Here is a 21,337-nt window from a genome sequence, read left to right as displayed (position 1 = left end):
ATAATTACTGACCAACACTGCTCCAAGGCATTGCCACAAAACCCCATAATTACTGACTCTCACTGCTGCAACTCACTGCCTCCAAACCCCATAATTACTGACTCTCACTGCTCCAACGCACTGCATCAAACCCCATAATTACTGACTCTCACTGCTCCAACACACCGCCTCCAAACCCCATAATTACACACTCTCACTGCTCCAACACACTGCCTCCGAACCCCATAATTACTAACCCTCGCTTCTCCAACACACTGACTCCCAACCCCATAACTGCTGATTCCCATTGCTCCAACACACGCCTCCAATCTCCTAATTACTGACGCTCACACCGGCAAATCACTGCCTCCAAACCCCATTATTACTGATTCTCACTGTTCCAACACACTGCCTCCGATCCCGTAATTACTGACTCTCACACCTCGAACTCACTGCCTCCAAACCCCATAATTACTGACTCTCACTACTCCAACACACTGCCTCCAAACCCCATAATTACCGACTCTCATTGCTCCAACACACTGCCTCCAAACCCCATAATTACTCACTCTCACTGCTCCAACACACTGCCTCCAAACCCCATAATTACTGAATCTCACTGCTCCAATACATTGCCTCCAAATCCCATAATTACACACTCTTATTGCTCAAACACACAGCCTCCAAACCCCATAATTACTCACTCTCACTGCTCCAACACACTGCCTCCAAACCCCATAATTACTGAATCTCACTGCTCCAATACATTGCCTCCAAATCCCATAATTACACACTCATATTGCTCAAACACACAGCCTCCAAATCCCATAATTACTGATTCTCATTGCTCCAACACACTGCCTCCAAACCCCATAATTACTGACTCTCACTGCTCCAACACACGGCCTCCAAACCCCATAATTACTGACTCTCACTGCTCCAACACATGGCCTCCAAACCCCATAATTACTGACTCTCATTGCTCAAACACACTGCCTCCAATCCCCATAATTAGTCACTCTCACTGCTCCAACACACTGCCTCTAAACCCCATAATTACTGACTCTCACTGCTCCAACACACTGCCTCCAAAGCCCATAATTACTGACTCTCATAGCTCCAACACACTGCCTCCATACCCCATAATTACTGACTCTCACGGCTCCAACACACGGCTTCCAAACCTCATAATTACTGACACTTACTGATCGAACAGACTGCCTCCAAACCCCATAGTTACTGACCCTCACTGCTCCAATACACTGCCTCAAAACCCCATGATTACTGACTCTCACTGCTCCAATACACTGCCTCCATAACACATCACTACTGACTCTCACAGCTCCAACACACGGGCTCCATAGCCCATCACTACGGACTCTCACTGCTCCAACACACTTCCTCCAAACCCCATCATTACTGACTCTCACTGCTCCAACACACTGCCTCCAAACCCAATCATTACTGACTCTCACTGCGCCAACCCACTGCCTCCAAACCCAATAATTACTGACTCTCACTGTTCCAATACACTGCCTCCATACACCATCATTCCTGACTCTCACTGCTCCAACACACGGCCTCCAAACCCTATCATTATTGACTCTCACTGCTCCAACACACTGCCTCCAAACCCCATCATTACTGACTCTCACTGTTCCAACACACGGCCTCCAAACCCCATAATTACACACTCTCACTGCTCCAACGTACTGCCTCAAAACCCCATAATTACTGACTCTCACTACTCCAACACACGGCCTCCAAACCCCATAATTACTGACTCTCATTGCACCAACACACTGCGTCCAAACGCCATAATTTCTGACTCTCACTGCTCCAATACATTGGCTCCAAATCCCATAATTACACACTCTCATTGCTCCAGCACACTGCCTCCAAACTCCATAATTACTGACTCTCACTGCTCCAACACACTGCCTCCAAACCCCATAATTACAGACTCTCCCTGCTACAACACACGGCCTCCAAACCCCACAATTACTGACTCCCTCTGCTCCAACACACTGCCTGCAAACCCGATAATTACTCACTCTCACTGCTCCAACACACGGGCTCCAAACCCCATAATTACTGACCCCACACTGCTCCAACACACGGGTTCCAAACCCCATAATTACTGACTCTCCCTGCTCCAACACACTGCCTCCAAACCCCATAATTACTGACTGACACTGCTCCAACACAAGGCCTCCAAATCCCGTAATTACTGACTCTCACTGCTCCAACATGCTAACTCCAAACCCATAATTACTGAGTCTCACTGCTCCAAGGCATTGCCTCCAAACCCCATAATTACTGACTCTCACTGCTGCAACTCACTGCCTCCAAACCCCATAATTACTGACTCTCACTGCTCCAACACACTGCCTTCAAACCCCATAATTACTGACTTTCACTGCTCCAACACACCGCCTCCAAACCCCATAATTACACACTCTCACTGCTCCAACACACTGCCTCCGAACCCCATAATTACTGACCCTCGCTTCTCCAACACACTGACTCCCAACCCCATAACTGCTGATTCCCATTGCTCCAACACACGGCCTCCAATCCCCCAATTACTGGCTCTCACACCGCCAAATCACTGCCTCCAAACCCCATAATTACTGACTCTCACTGTTACAACACACTGCCTCCAAACCCCATAATTACTGACTCACACTGCTCCAACACATGGCCTCCAAACCCCATAATTACTGACTCTCATTGCTCAAACATACTGCCTCCAATCCCCATAATTAGTCACTCTCACTGCAACAACACACTGCCACCAAACCCCATAATTACTGACTCTCACTGCTCCAACACACTGCCTCTAAACCCCATAATTACTGACTCTCAATGCTCCAACCCACTGCCTCCAAACCCCATAATTACTGACTCTCGTATCTGCAACACACTGCCTCCATACCCCATAATTACTGATTCTCACAGCTCCAACACACGGCTTCCAAACCCCATAATTACTGACTCTTACTGCTCCAACAGACTGCCTCCAAACCCAATAGTTACTGACCCACACTGCTCCAACACACTGCCTCCAAACCCCATAAATACTGACTCTCACTGCTCCAACACACTGCCTCCAAACCCCATCAATACTGGCTCTCACTGCTCCAACACACTGCCTCCAAACCCCATAATTACTAATCCTCACTGCTCCAACACACTGCCTCCAAACCCAATCATTACTCACTCTCAAGGTGCCGACACAGTGCCTCAAAACCCCATAATTACTGACTCTCACTGCTCCACAACACTGACTCCAAACCCCATAATTACTGACTCTCACTGCTCAAACACACGGCCTCCAAACCCCATCATTACTGACTCTCACTGCTCCAACACACTGCCTCCAAACCCCATCATTACTGACTCACACTGCTCCAACACACGGCCTCCAAACCCCATAATTACACACTCTCACTGTTCCAACATACTGCCTCAAAACGCCATAATTACGGACTCTCACTACTCCAACACACTGCCTCCAAATCCCAGAATTACTGACTCTCATTTCTCCAACACACTTCCTAAAAAACCACGTAATTACTGACTCTCATTGCTCCAACACACTGCCTCCAAACCCCATCAATACTGGCTCTCACTGCTCCAACACACTGCCTCCAAACCCCATAATTACTAATCCTCACTGCTCCAACACACTGCCTCCAAACCCAATCATTACTCACTCTCAAGGTGCCGACACCGTGCCTCAAAACCCCATAATTACTGACTCTCACTGCTCCACAACACTGACTCCAAACCCCATAATTACTGACTCTCACTGCTCCAACACACGGCCTCCAAACCCCATCATTACTGACTCTCACTGCTCCAACACACTGCCTCCAAACCCCATCATTACTGACTCACACTGCTCCAACACACGGCCTCCAAACCCCATAATTACACACTCTCACTGTTCCAACATACTGCCTCAAAACGCCATAATTACGGACTCTCACTACTCCAACACACTGCCTCCAAATCCCAGAATTACTGACTCTCATTTCTCCAACACACTTCCTGAAAAACCACATAATTACTGACTCTCATTGCTCCAACACACTGCCTCCAAACACCATAATTACTCACTCACTCTGCTCCAATACATTGCCTCCAAATCCCATAATTACACTCTCTCATTGCTCCAAAACACTGCCTCCAAACCCCATAATTACTGACACTCACTGCTCCAACACACTGCCTCCAAACCCCACAATTACTGACTCCCTCAGCTCCAACACACTGCCTGCAAACCCGATAATTACTCACTCTCACTGCTCCAACACACTGCCTCCAAACCCCATAATTACTGACTGATACTGCTCCAACACAAGGCCTCCAAATCCCGTAATTACTGACTCTCACTGCTCCAACATGCTAACTCCAAACCGTATTATTACTGACTCTCACTGCTCCAAGGCATTGCCACCAAACCCCATAATTACTGACTCTCACTGCTGCAACTCACTGCCTCCAAACCCCATAATTACTGACTCTCACTGCTCCAACGCACTGCATCAAACCCCATAATTACTGACTCTCACTGCTCCAACACACCGCCTCCAAACCCCATAATTACACACTCTCACTGCTCCAACACACTGCCTCCGAACCCCATAATTACTAACCCTCGCTTCTCCAACACACTGACTCCAAACCCCATAACGGCTGATTCCCATTGCTCCAACACACGGCCTCCAATCCCCATAATTACTGACTCTCACACCGGCAAATCACCGCCTCCAAACCCCATAATTACTGACTCTCACTACTCCAACACGCTGCCTCCAAACCCCGTAATTACTGACTCTCATTGGTCCAACACACTGCCTCCAAACCCCATAATTACTCACTCTCACTGCTCAAACACACTGCCTCCAAATCCCATAATTACTGAATCTCACTGCTCCAATACATTGCCTCCAAATCCCATAATTACACACTCTTATTGCTCAAACACACTGCCTCCAAATCCCATAATTACTGATTCTCATTGCTCCAACACACTGCCTCCAAACCCCATAATTACTGACTCTCACTGCTCCAACACACGGCCTCCAAACCCCATAATTACTGACTCTCACTGCTCCAACACATGGCCTCCAAACCCCATAATTACTGACTCTCACGGCTCCAACACACGGCTTCCAAACCTCATAATTACTGACACTTACTGATCGAACAGACTGCCTCCAAACCCCATAGTTACTGACCCTCACTGCTCCAATACACTGCCTCAAAACCCCATGATTACTGACTCTCACTGCTCCAATACACTGCCTCCATAACACATCACTACTGACTCTCACAGCTCCAACACACGGGCTCCATAGCCCATCACTACGGACTCTCACTGCTCCAACACACTTCCTCCAAACCCCATCATTACTACCTCTCACTGCTCCAACACACTGCCTCCAAACCCAATCATTACTGACTCTCACTGCGCCAACCCACTGCCTCCAAACCCAATAATTACTGACTCTCACTGTTCCAATACACTGCCTCCATACACCATCATTCCTGACTCTCACTGCTCCAACACACGGCCTCCAAACCCTATCATTATTGACTCTCACTGCTCCAACACACTGCCTCCAAACCCCATCATTACTGACTCTCACTGTTCCAACACACGGCCTCCAAACCCCATAATTACACACTCTCACTGCTCCAACGTACTGCCTCAAAACCCCATAATTACTGACTCTCACTACTCCAACACACGGCCTCCAAACCCCATAATTACTGACTCTCATTGCACCAACACACTGCGTCCAAACGCCATAATTTCTGACTCTCACTGCTCCAATACATTGGCTCCAAATCCCATAATTACACACTCTCATTGCTCCAACACACTGCCTCCAAACTCCATAATTACTGACTCTCACTGCTCCAACACACTGCCTCCAAACCCCATAATTACAGACTCTCCCTGCTACAACACACGGCCTCCAAACCCCACAATTACTGACTCCCTCTGCTCCAACACACTGCCTGCAAACCCGATAATTACTCACTCTCACTGCTCCAACACACGGGCTCCAAACCCCATAATTACTGACCCCACACTGCTCCAACACACGGGTTCCAAACCCCATAATTACTGACTCTCCCTGCTCCAACACACTGCCTCCAAACCCCATAATTACTGACTGACACTGCTCCAACACAAGGCCTCCAAATCCCGTAATTACTGACTCTCACTGCTCCAACATGCTAACTCCAAACCCATAATTACTGAGTCTCACTGCTCCAAGGCATTGCCTCCAAACCCCATAATTACTGACTCTCACTGCTGCAACTCACTGCCTCCAAACCCCATAATTACTGACTCTCACTGCTCCAACACACTGCCTTCAAACCCCATAATTACTGACTTTCACTGCTCCAACACACCGCCTCCAAACCCCATAATTACACACTCTCACTGCTCCAACACACTGCCTCCGAACCCCATAATTACTGACCCTCGCTTCTCCAACACACTGACTCCCAACCCCATAACTGCTGATTCCCATTGCTCCAACACACGGCCTCCAATCCCCCAATTACTGGCTCTCACACCGCCAAATCACTGCCTCCAAACCCCATAATTACTGACTCTCACTGTTACAACACACTGCCTCCAAACCCCATAATTACTGACTCACACTGCTCCAACACATGGCCTCCAAACCCCATAATTACTGACTCTCATTGCTCAAACATACTGCCTCCAATCCCCATAATTAGTCACTCTCACTGCAACAACACACTGCCACCAAACCCCATAATTACTGACTCTCACTGCTCCAACACACTGCCTCTAAACCCCATAATTACTGACTCTCAATGCTCCAACCCACTGCCTCCAAACCCCATAATTACTGACTCTCGTATCTGCAACACACTGCCTCCATACCCCATAATTACTGATTCTCACAGCTCCAACACACGGCTTCCAAACCCCATAATTACTGACTCTTACTGCTCCAACAGACTGCCTCCAAACCCAATAGTTACTGACCCACACTGCTCCAACACACTGCCTCCAAACCCCATAAATACTGACTCTCACTGCTCCAACACACTGCCTCCAAACCCCATCAATACTGGCTCTCACTGCTCCAACACACTGCCTCCAAACCCCATAATTACTAATCCTCACTGCTCCAACACACTGCCTCCAAACCCAATCATTACTCACTCTCAAGGTGCCGACACAGTGCCTCAAAACCCCATAATTACTGACTCTCACTGCTCCACAACACTGACTCCAAACCCCATAATTACTGACTCTCACTGCTCAAACACACGGCCTCCAAACCCCATCATTACTGACTCTCACTGCTCCAACACACTGCCTCCAAACCCCATCATTACTGACTCACACTGCTCCAACACACGGCCTCCAAACCCCATAATTACACACTCTCACTGTTCCAACATACTGCCTCAAAACGCCATAATTACGGACTCTCACTACTCCAACACACTGCCTCCAAATCCCAGAATTACTGACTCTCATTTCTCCAACACACTTCCTAAAAAACCACGTAATTACTGACTCTCATTGCTCCAACACACTGCCTCCAAACCCCATCAATACTGGCTCTCACTGCTCCAACACACTGCCTCCAAACCCCATAATTACTAATCCTCACTGCTCCAACACACTGCCTCCAAACCCAATCATTACTCACTCTCAAGGTGCCGACACCGTGCCTCAAAACCCCATAATTACTGACTCTCACTGCTCCACAACACTGACTCCAAACCCCATAATTACTGACTCTCACTGCTCCAACACACGGCCTCCAAACCCCATCATTACTGACTCTCACTGCTCCAACACACTGCCTCCAAACCCCATCATTACTGACTCACACTGCTCCAACACACGGCCTCCAAACCCCATAATTACACACTCTCACTGTTCCAACATACTGCCTCAAAACGCCATAATTACGGACTCTCACTACTCCAACACACTGCCTCCAAATCCCAGAATTACTGACTCTCATTTCTCCAACACACTTCCTGAAAAACCACATAATTACTGACTCTCATTGCTCCAACACACTGCCTCCAAACACCATAATTACTCACTCACTCTGCTCCAATACATTGCCTCCAAATCCCATAATTACACTCTCTCATTGCTCCAAAACACTGCCTCCAAACCCCATAATTACTGACACTCACTGCTCCAACACACTGCCTCCAAACCCCACAATTACTGACTCCCTCAGCTCCAACACACTGCCTGCAAACCCGATAATTACTCACTCTCACTGCTCCAACACACTGCCTCCAAACCCCATAATTACTGACTGATACTGCTCCAACACAAGGCCTCCAAATCCCGTAATTACTGACTCTCACTGCTCCAACATGCTAACTCCAAACCGTATTATTACTGACTCTCACTGCTCCAAGGCATTGCCACCAAACCCCATAATTACTGACTCTCACTGCTGCAACTCACTGCCTCCAAACCCCATAATTACTGACTCTCACTGCTCCAACGCACTGCATCAAACCCCATAATTACTGACTCTCACTGCTCCAACACACCGCCTCCAAACCCCATAATTACACACTCTCACTGCTCCAACACACTGCCTCCGAACCCCATAATTACTAACCCTCGCTTCTCCAACACACTGACTCCAAACCCCATAACGGCTGATTCCCATTGCTCCAACACACGGCCTCCAATCCCCATAATTACTGACTCTCACACCGGCAAATCACCGCCTCCAAACCCCATAATTACTGACTCTCACTACTCCAACACGCTGCCTCCAAACCCCGTAATTACTGACTCTCATTGGTCCAACACACTGCCTCCAAACCCCATAATTACTCACTCTCACTGCTCCAACACACTGCCTCCAAATCCCATAATTACTGAATCTCACTGCTCCAATACATTGCCTCCAAATCCCATAATTACACACTCTTATTGCTCAAACACACTGCCTCCAAATCCCATAATTACTGATTCTCATTGCTCCAACACACTGCCTCCAAACCCCATAATTACTGACTCTCACTGCTCCAACACACGGCCTCCAAACCCCATAATTACTGACTCTCACTGCTCCAACACACTGCCTCCAAACCCCATAATTACTGACTCTCATTGCTCCAACACACGGCCTCCAATCCCCATAATTACTGACTCTCACACCGGCAAATCACCGCCTCCAAACCCCATAATTACTGACTCTCACTACTCCAACACACTGCCTCCAAACCCCGTAATTACTGACTCTCATTGGTCCAACACACTGCCTCCAAACCCCATAATTACTCACTCTCACTGCTCCAACACACTGCCTCCAAATCCCATAATTACTGAATCTCACTGCTCCAATACATTGCCTCCAAATCCCATAATTACACACTCTTATTGCTCAAACACACTGCCTCCAAATCCCATAATTACTGATTCTCACTGCTCCAACACACTGCCTCCAAACCCCATAATTACTGACTCTCACGGCTCCAACACACTGCCTCCAAACCCGATAATTACTGACCCTCACTGCTCCAACACACTACCTCCAAACCCCATAATTACTCACTCTCACTGCTCCAACACACTTCCTCCAAACTCCATAATTACTGACCCTCACTGCTCCAACACACTGCCTCCAAACCCCATAATTACTCACTCTCACTGCGCCAACACACTGCCACCAAACTCCATATTTACTGACTCTCACTGCTCCAATACACTGCCTCCAACCCCCATAAATACTGACTCTCACTGCTCCAACAAACTGCCTGCAAACCCGATAATTACTCACTCTCACTGCTCCAACACACTGCCTCCAAACCCCATAATTACTGACCCTCGCAACTCCAACACACTGCCTCCAAACCCCATAATTACTGACTCTCACTGCTCCAACACACGGCCTCCAAACCCCATAATTACTCAGTCTCTCTGTTCCAACACATGGCCAACAAACCCCATAAATACTGAGTCACACTGCTCCAACACACGGCCTCCAAACCCCATAATTACTCAGTCTCTCTGTTCCAACACATGGCCAACAAACCCCATAAATACTGAGTCACACTGCTCCAACACACTGCCTCCAAACCCCATAATTACTGACTCTCACTGTTCCAATACACTGTCTCCATACCCCATCATTCCTGACTCTCACTGCTGCAACACATGGCCTGGAAACCCCATCATTACTGACTCTCACTGCTCCAACACACTGCCTCCAAACCCCATCATTACTGACTCACACTGCTCCAACACACGGCCTCCAAACCCCATAATTACACACTCTCACTGCTCCAACATACTGCCTCAAAACCCCATAATTACTGACTCTAACTACTCCAACACACTGCCTCCAAATCCCAGAATTACTGACTCTCATTGCTCCAACACACTGCCTCCAAACGCCATAATTACTGACTCTCACTGCTCCAACACACTGCCTCTAGACCCCATAATTACTCACTCTCTCTGCTCCAATACATTGCCTCCAAATCCCATAATTACACACTCTCATTGCTCCAACACACTGCCTGCAAACCCGATAATTACTCACTCTCAGTGCTCCAACACACGGGCTCCAAACCCCATAATTACTGACTCTCCCTGCTCCAACACACTGCCTCCAAACCCCATAATTACTGACTGATACTGCTCCAACACAAGGCCTCCAAATCCCGTAATTACTGACTCTCACTGCTCCAACATGCTAACTCCAAACCCCATAATTACTGACCAACACTGCTCCAAGGCATTGCCACAAAACCCCATAATTACTGACTCTCACTGCTGCAACTCACTGCCTCCAAACCCCATAATTACTGACTCTCACTGCTCCAACGCACTGCATCAAACCCCATAATTACTGACTCTCACTGCTCCAACACACCGCCTCCAAACCCCATAATTACACACTCTCACTGCTCCAACACACTGCCTCCGAACCCCATAATTACTAACCCTCGCTTCTCCAACACACTGACTCCCAACCCCATAACTGCTGATTCCCATTGCTCCAACACACGCCTCCAATCTCCTAATTACTGACGCTCACACCGGCAAATCACTGCCTCCAAACCCCATTATTACTGATACTCACTGTTCCAACACACTGCCTCCGATCCCGTAATTACTGACTCTCACACCTCGAACTCACTGCCTCCAAACCCCATAATTACTGACTCTCACTACTCCAACACACTGCCTCCAAACCCCATAATTACCGACTCTCATTGCTCCAACACACTGCCTCCAAACCCCATAATTACTCACTCTCACTGCTCTAACACACTGCCTCCAAACCCCATAATTACTCACTCTCACTGCTCCAACACACTGCCTCCAAACCCCATAATTACTGAATCTCACTGCTCCAATACATTGCCTCCAAATCCCATAATTACACACTCATACTTCTCAAACACACAGCCTCCAAATCCCATAATTACTGATTCTCATTGCTCCAACACACTGCCTCCAAACCCCATAATTACTGACTCTCACTGCTCCAACACACGGCCTCCAAACCCCATAATTACTGACTCTCACTGCTCCAACACATGGCCTCCAAACCCCATAATTACTGACTCTCATTGCTCAAACACACTGCCTCCAATCCCCATAATTAGTCACTCTCACTGCTCCAACACACTGCCTCTAAACCCCATAATTACTGACTCTCACTGCTCCAACACACTGCCTCCAAAGCCCATAATTACTGACTCTCATAGCTCCAACACACTGCCTCCATACCCCATAATTACTGACTCTCACGGCTCCAACACACGGCTTCCAAACCTCATAATTACTGACACTTACTGATCGAACAGACTGCCTCCAAACCCCATAGTTACTGACCCTCACTGCTCCAATACACTGCCTCAAAACCCCATGATTACTGACTCTCACTGCTCCAATACACTGCCTCCATAACACATCACTACTGACTCTCACAGCTCCAACACACGGGCTCCATAGCCCATCACTACGGACTCTCACTGCTCCAACACACTTCCTCCAAACCCCATCATTACTGACTCTCACTGCTCCAACACACTGCCTCCAAACCCAATCATTACTGACTCTCACTGCGCCAACCCACTGCCTCCAAACCCAATAATTACTGACTCTCACTGTTCCAATACACTGCCTCCATACACCATCATTCCTGACTCTCACTGCTCCAACACACGGCCTCCAAACCCTATCATTATTGACTCTCACTGCTCCAACACACTGCCTCCAAACCCCATCATTACTGACTCTCACTGTTCCAACACACGGCCTCCAAACCCCATAATTACACACTCTCACTGCTCCAACGTACTGCCTCAAAACCCCATAATTACTGACTCTCACTACTCCAACACACGGCCTCCAAACCCCATAATTACTGACTCTCATTGCACCAACACACTGCGTCCAAACGCCATAATTTCTGACTCTCACTGCTCCAATACATTGGCTCCAAATCCCATAATTACACACTCTCATTGCTCCAACACACTGCCTCCAAACTCCATAATTACTGACTCTCACTGCTCCAACACACTGCCTCCAAACCCCATAATTACAGACTCTCCCTGCTACAACACACGGCCTCCAAACCCCACAATTACTGACTCCCTCTGCTCCAACACACTGCCTGCAAACCCGATAATTACTCACTCTCACTGCTCCAACACACGGGCTCCAAACCCCATAATTACTGACCCCACACTGCTCCAACACACGGGTTCCAAACCCCATAATTACTGACTCTCCCTGCTCCAACACACTGCCTCCAAACCCCATAATTACTGACTGACACTGCTCCAACACAAGGCCTCCAAATCCCGTAATTACTGACTCTCACTGCTCCAACATGCTAACTCCAAACCCATAATTACTGAGTCTCACTGCTCCAAGGCATTGCCTCCAAACCCCATAATTACTGACTCTCACTGCTGCAACTCACTGCCTCCAAACCCCATAATTACTGACTCTCACTGCTCCAACACACTGCCTTCAAACCCCATAATTACTGACTTTCACTGCTCCAACACACCGCCTCCAAACCCCATAATTACACACTCTCACTGCTCCAACACACTGCCTCCGAACCCCATAATTACTGACCCTCGCTTCTCCAACACACTGACTCCCAACCCCATAACTGCTGATTCCCATTGCTCCAACACACGGCCTCCAATCCCCTAATTACTGGCTCTCACACCGCCAAATCACTGCCTCCAAACCCCATAATTACTGACTCTCACTGTTACAACACACTGCCTCCAAACCCCATAATTACTGACTCACACTGCACCAACACATGGCCTCCAAACCCCATAATTACTGACTCTCATTGCTCAAACACACTGCCTCCAATCCCCATAATTAGTCACTCTCACTGCAACAACACACTGCCACCAAACCCCATAATTACTGACTCTCACTGCTCCAACACACTGCCTCTAAACCCCATAATTACTGACTCTCAATGCTCCAACCCACTGCCTCCAAACCCCATAATTACTGACTCTCGTATCTGCAACACACTGCCTCCATACCCCATAATTACTGATTCTCACAGCTCCAACACACGGCTTCCAAACCCCATAATTACTGACTCTTACTGCTCCAACAGACTGCCTCCAAACCCAATAGTTACTGACCCACACTGCTCCAACACACTGCCTCCAAACCCCATAAATACTGACTCTCACTGCTCCAACACACTGCCTCCAAACCCCATCAATACTGGCTCTCACTGCTCCAACACACTGCCTCCAAACCCCATAATTACTAATCCTCACTGCTCCAACACACTGCCTCCAAACCCAATCATTACTCACTCTCAAGGTGCCGACACAGTGCCTCAAAACCCCATAATTACTGACTCTCACTGCTCCACAACACTGACTCCAAACCCCATAATTACTGACTCTCACTGCTCAAACACACGGCCTCCAAACCCCATCATTACTGACTCTCACTGCTCCAACACACTGCCTCCAAACCCCATCATTACTGACTCACACTGCTCCAACACACGGCCTCCAAACCCCATAATTACACACTCTCACTGTTCCAACATACTGCCTCAAAACGCCATAATTACGGACTCTCACTACTCCAACACACTGCCTCCAAATCCCAGAATTACTGACTCTCATTTCTCCAACACACTTCCTAAAAAACCACGTAATTACTGACTCTCATTGCTCCAACACACTGCCTCCAAACCCCATCAATACTGGCTCTCACTGCTCCAACACACTGCCTCCAAACCCCATAATTACTAATCCTCACTGCTCCAACACACTGCCTCCAAACCCAATCATTACTCACTCTCAAGGTGCCGACACCGTGCCTCAAAACCCCATAATTACTGACTCTCACTGCTCCACAACACTGACTCCAAACCCCATAATTACTGACTCTCACTGCTCCAACACACGGCCTCCAAACCCCATCATTACTGACTCTCACTGCTCCAACACACTGCCTCCAAACCCCATCATTACTGACTCACACTGCTCCAACACACGGCCTCCAAACCCCATAATTACACACTCTCACTGTTCCAACATACTGCCTCAAAACGCCATAATTACGGACTCTCACTACTCCAACACACTGCCTCCAAATCCCAGAATTACTGACTCTCATTTCTCCAACACACTTCCTGAAAAACCACATAATTACTGACTCTCATTGCTCCAACACACTGCCTCCAAACACCATAATTACTCACTCACTCTGCTCCAATACATTGCCTCCAAATCCCATAATTACACTCTCTCATTGCTCCAAAACACTGCCTCCAAACCCCATAATTACTGACACTCACTGCTCCAACACACTGCCTCCAAACCCCACAATTACTGACTCCCTCAGCTCCAACACACTGCCTGCAAACCCGATAATTACTCACTCTCACTGCTCCAACACACTGCCTCCAAACCCCATAATTACTGACTGATACTGCTCCAACACAAGGCCTCCAAATCCCGTAATTACTGACTCTCACTGCTCCAACATGCTAACTCCAAACCGTATTATTACTGACTCTCACTGCTCCAAGGCATTGCCACCAAACCCCATAATTACTGACTCTCACTGCTGCAACTCACTGCCTCCAAACCCCATAATTACTGACTCTCACTGCTCCAACGCACTGCATCAAACCCCATAATTACTGACTCTCACTGCTCCAACACACCGCCTCCAAACCCCATAATTACACACTCTCACTGCTCCAACACACTGCCTCCGAACCCCATAATTACTAACCCTCGCTTCTCCAACACACTGACTCCCAACCCCATAACGGCTGATTCCCATTGCTCCAACACACGGCCTCCAATCCCCATAATTACTGACTCTCACACCGGCAAATCACCGCCTCCAAACCCCATAATTACTGACTCTCACTACTCCAACACACTGCCTCCAAACCCCGTAATTACTGACTCTCATTGGTCCAACACACTGCCTCCAAACCCCATAATTACTCACTCTCACTGCTCCAATACATTGCCTCCAAATCCCAAAATTACACACTCTTATTGCTCAAACACACTGCCTCCAAATCCCATAATTACTGCTTCTCATTGCTCCAACCCACTGCCTCCAAACCCAATAATTACTGACTCTCACTGTTCCAATACACTGCCTCCATACACCATCATTCCTGACTCTCACTGCTCCAACATACTGCCTCCAAACCCCATAATTACTGACTCTCACTGCTCCAACACACTGACCCCAAACCCCATAATTACTGACTCTCACTGCTCCAACACACGGCCTCCAAGCCCCATCATTACTGACTCACACTGCTCCAACACACGGCCTCCAAACCCCATAATTACACACTCTCACTGTTCCAACATACTGCCTCAAAACCCCGTAATTACTGACTCTGATTGCTCCAACACACTGCCTGCAAATCCCAGAATTACTGAATCTCACTGCTCCAACACACTGCCTTCAAACCCGATAATTACTCACTCTCACTGCTCCAACACACGGGTTCCAAACCCCATAATTACTGACACATCCCTGGTCCAACGCACTGCCTCCAAACCCCATAATTACTGACTGATACTGCTCCAACACACGGCCTCTAAATCCCGTAATTACTGACTCTCACTGCTCCAACATGCTAACTCCAAACCCCATAATTACTGACTCTCACTGCTCCAAGGCATTGCCTCCAAACCCCATAATTACTGACTCTCACTGCTTCAACTCACTGCCTAAAAACCCCATAATTACTGACTCTCACTGCTCCAACACACCGCCTCCAAACCCCATAATTACACACTCTCACTGCTCCAACTCACTGCCTCCGAACACCATAATTACTGACCCTCGCTTCTCCAACACACTAACTCCCAACTCCATAACTGCTGATTCCCATTGCTCCAACACACGGTTTCCAATCCCCTGATTACTGGCTCTCACACTGCCAAATCACTGCCTCCAAACCCCATAATTACTGACTTTCACTGTTCCAACACACTGCCTCCAAAACCCGTAACTACTGACTCTCACACCTCGAACTCACTGCCTCCAAACCCCATAATTACTGACTCTCACTCCTCCAACACACTGCCTCTAAACCCAATAATTACTGACTCTCATTGCTCCAGCACACTGTCTCCAATCCCCATAAAAAGTCACTCTCACTGCTCCAACACACTGCCTCCAATCCGCTAATTAGTGACTCTCACACCGCCAAATCACTGCCTCCAAACCCCATAATTACTGACTTTCACTGTTCCAATACACTGCCTCCAAACCCCATAATTACTGACTCTCATTGCTCCAACACACTGCCTCCAATCCCCATAATTAGTCACTCTCACTGCTCCAACACACTGCCTCCAAACCCCATAATTACTGACGCTCACTGCTCCAACACACTGACTCTAAACCCCATAATTACTGACTCTCAATGCTCCAACACACTGTCTCCAAACCCTATAATTACTCACTCTCACTGCTCCAACACACTGCCTCCAAACCCCATAATTACTGAATCTCACTGCTCCAATACATTGCCTCCAAATCCCATAGTTACACACTCTCATTGCTCCAACACACTGCCTCCAAATCCCATAATTACTGACTCTCATTGCTCCAACACACTGCCTCCAAACCCCATAATTACTCACTCTCACTGCTCCAACACACTTCCTCCAAACCCCATAATTACTGAATCTCACTGCTCCAATACATTGCCTCCAAATCCCATAATTACTGACTCTCACTGCTCCAACACACTACCTCCAAACCCCATAATTAGTGACTCTCACTGCTCCAACACACTGCCTACAAACCCCAAAATTACTAATCCTCACTGCTCGAACACACTGCCTCCAAACCCGATCATTACTCAGTCTCACTGTGCCGACACACTGCCTCAAAACCCCATAAATACTGACGCTCACTGTTCCAACACACTGCCTCCAAACCCCATAATTACTAATCCTCACTGCTCGAACACACTGTCTCCAAACCCGATCATTACTCAGTCTCACTGTGCCGACACACTGCCTCAAAACCCCATAAATACTGACGCTCACTGCTCCAACACACGGCCTCCAAATCCCATAATTACTGACTCTCATTTCTCCAACACACTGCCTCCAAACACCATAATTACTGACTCTCATTGCTCCAACACACTGCCTCCAAACCCCATAATTACTCACACTCACTGCTCCAACACACGGCCTCCAAACCCCATAATTACTGACTCTCACTGCTCCAACACACTGCCTCCAAACCACACAATTACTGACCCCTCACTGCTCCATCACACTGCCTCCAAAGCCCATAATTACTGACTCTCCCTGCTCCAACACACTGCCTCCAAACCTCATAATTACTGACTCTCACTGCTCCAAGGCATTGCCTCCAAACCCCATAATTACTGACTGATACTGCTCCAACACAAGGCCTCCAAATCCCGTAATTACTGACTCTCACTGCTCCATAATTACTGACTCTCATTGCTCCAACACACTGCCTCCAAACCCCATAATTACTCACACTCTCTGCTCCCACGCACGGCCTCCAAACCCTATAATTACTCACTCTCACTGCTCCAACACACTGCCTCCAAACCCCATAATTACTGAATCTCACTGCTCCAATACATTGCCTCCAAATCCCATAATTACACACTCTCATTGCTCCAACACACTGCCTCCAAATCCCATAATTACTGACTCTCATTGCTCCAACACACTGCCTCCAAACCCCATAATTACTCACTCTCACTGCTCCAACACACTGCCTCCAAACCCCATAATCACTGAATCTCACTGCTCCAATACATTGCCTCCAAATCCCATAATTACTGACTCTCACTGCTCCAAAACACTACCTCCAAACCCCATAATTAGTGACTCTCACTGCTCCAACACAGTGCCTCCAAATCCCATAATTACTGACTCTCATTGCTCCAACACACTGCCTCCAAACCCCATAATTACTGGCTCTCACTGCTCCAACACACAGCCTAGAAACCCCATAATTACTGACTCTCACTGCTCCAACACATGGCCTCCAAACCATATAATTACTGACTTTCATTGCACAAACACACTGCCTCCAATCCCCATAATTACTGGCTCTCACTGCTCCAACACACTGCCTCCAAACCCCATAATTACTCACTCTCACTGCTCCAACACACTGCCTCCAAACCCCATAATTACTGACTCTCACGGCTCCAACACACGGCTTCCAAACCCCATAATTACTGACTCTTACTGATCCAACAGACTGCCTCCAAACCCCATAGTTACTGACCCTCACTGCTCCAATGCACTGCCTCCAAACCCCATAATTACTGACTCTCACTGCTCCAATACACTGCCTCCATACCCCATCATTACTGACTCTCACAGCTCCAACACACGGCCTCCATAACCCATCATTACTGACTCTCACTGCTCCAACACACTGCCACCAAGCCCCATTATTACTGACTCTCACTGCTCCAACACACGGCCTTCAAACCCCATAATTACTCAGTCTCAGTGCTCCAACACACGGCCTCCAAACACCATCATTACTCCATCCCACTGCTCCATCACACGGCCTCCAAACCCCATAATTACTGACTCTCACGGCTCCAACACACTGCCTTCAAACCCCATAATTACTGATCTCACTGCTCCAGCACATAGCCTCCATAGCCCATAATTACTGACTCTCACGGCTCCAACACACGTCCTCCAAACCCCATAATTACTGACTCTCACTACTCCAACACACTGCCTCCAAACCCCATAATTACTCACACTGACTGCTCCAACACACGGCCTCCAAACCCCATAATTACTGACTCTCACGGCTCCAACACACTGCCTTCAAACCCCGTAAATACTGACTCTCACTGCTCCAACACACTGCCTACAAACCCCAAAATTACTAATCCTCACTGCTCGAACACACTGCCTCCAAACCCGATCATTACTCAGTCTCACTGTGCCGACACACTGCCTCAAAACCCCATAAATACTGACGCTCACTGTTCCAACACACTGCCTCCAAACCCCATAATTACTAATCCTCACTGCTCCAACACACGGCCTCCAAATCCTTTTAATTACTGACTGTCACTAATTCAACAAACTGCCTCAAAACCCCATAATTACTGACTCTCACTGCTCCAACACACGGCCTCCAAATCCCATAATTACTGACTCTCATTTCTCCAACACACTGCCTCCAAACACCATAATTACTGACTCTCATTGCTCCAACACACTGCCTCCAAACCCCATAATTACTCACACTGACTGCTCCAACACACGGCCTCCAAACCCCATAATTACTGACTCTCACGGCTCCAACACACTGCCTTCAAACCCCGTAAATACTGACTCTCACTGCTCCAACACACTGCCTACAAACCCCAAAATTACTAATCCTCACTGCTCGAACACACTGCCTCCAAACCCGATCATTACTCAGTCTCACTGTGCCGACACACTGCCTCAAAACCCCATAAATACTGACGCTCACTGTTCCAACACACTGCCTCCAAACCCCATAATTACTAATCCTCACTGCTCCAACACACGGCCTCCAAATCCTTTTAATTTCTGACTGTCACTAATTCAACAAACTGCCTCAAAACCCCATAATTACTGACTCTCACTGCTCCAACACACGGCCTCCAAATCCCATAATTACTGACTCTCATTTCTCCAACACACTGCCTCCAAACCCCATAATTACTGACTCTCACTGCTCCAACACACTGCCTCCAAACCCCATAATTACTCACACTCACTGCTCCAACACACGGCCTCCAAACCCCATAATTACTGACTCTCCCTGCTCCAACACACTGCCTCCAAACCACACAATTACTGACCCCTCACTGCTCCATCACACTGCCTCCAAACCCCATAATTACTGACTCTCCCTGCTCCAACACACTGCCTCCAAACCTCATAATTACTGACTCTCACTGCTCCAAGGCATTGCCTCCAAACCCCATAATTACTGACTGATACTGCTCCAACACAAGGCCTCCAAATCCCGTAATTACTGACTCTCACTGCTCCATAATTACTGACTGATACTGCTCCAACACACTGCCTCCAAACCCCATAATTACTCACACTCACTGCTCCCACGCACGGCCTCCAAACCCCATAATTACACACTCTCACTGCTCCAACACACCGCCTCCAAACCCCATAATTACACACTCTCACTGCTCCAACACACTGCCTCCGAACCCCATAATTACTGACCCTCGCTTCTCCAACACACTGACTCCAAACCCCATAACTGCTGATTCCCATTGCTCCAACACACGGCCTCCAATCCCCTAATTACTGGCTCTCACACCGCCAAATCACTGCCTCCAAACCCCATAATTACTGACTCTCACGGCTCCAACACACTGCCTTCAAACCCCATAATTACTGACTGTCACTGCTCCAACACACGGCCTTCAAACCCCATAATTACTCAGTCTCAGTGCTCCAACACACGGCCTCCAAACACCATCATTACTCCATCCCACTGCTCCAACACACCGCCTCCAAACCCCATAATTACACACTGTCACTGCTCCAACACACTGCCTCCGAACCCCATAATTACTGACCCTCGCTTCTCCAACACACTGTCTCCCAACCCCATAACTGCTGATTCCCATTGCTCCAACACACTGCCTCCAATCCCGTAATTACTGACTGTCACACCTCCAACTCACTGCACCCAAACCCCATAATTACTGACTCTCACTGCTCCAACACACTGACTGCAAACCCGATAATTACTCAC

The sequence above is a fragment of the Stegostoma tigrinum genome, chromosome 6 (assembly GCF_030684315.1).
Source record: "Stegostoma tigrinum isolate sSteTig4 chromosome 6, sSteTig4.hap1, whole genome shotgun sequence".
Lineage (NCBI taxonomy): Eukaryota > Metazoa > Chordata > Chondrichthyes > Orectolobiformes > Stegostomatidae > Stegostoma > Stegostoma tigrinum.
This window is presented reverse-complemented; position numbering follows the sequence as displayed.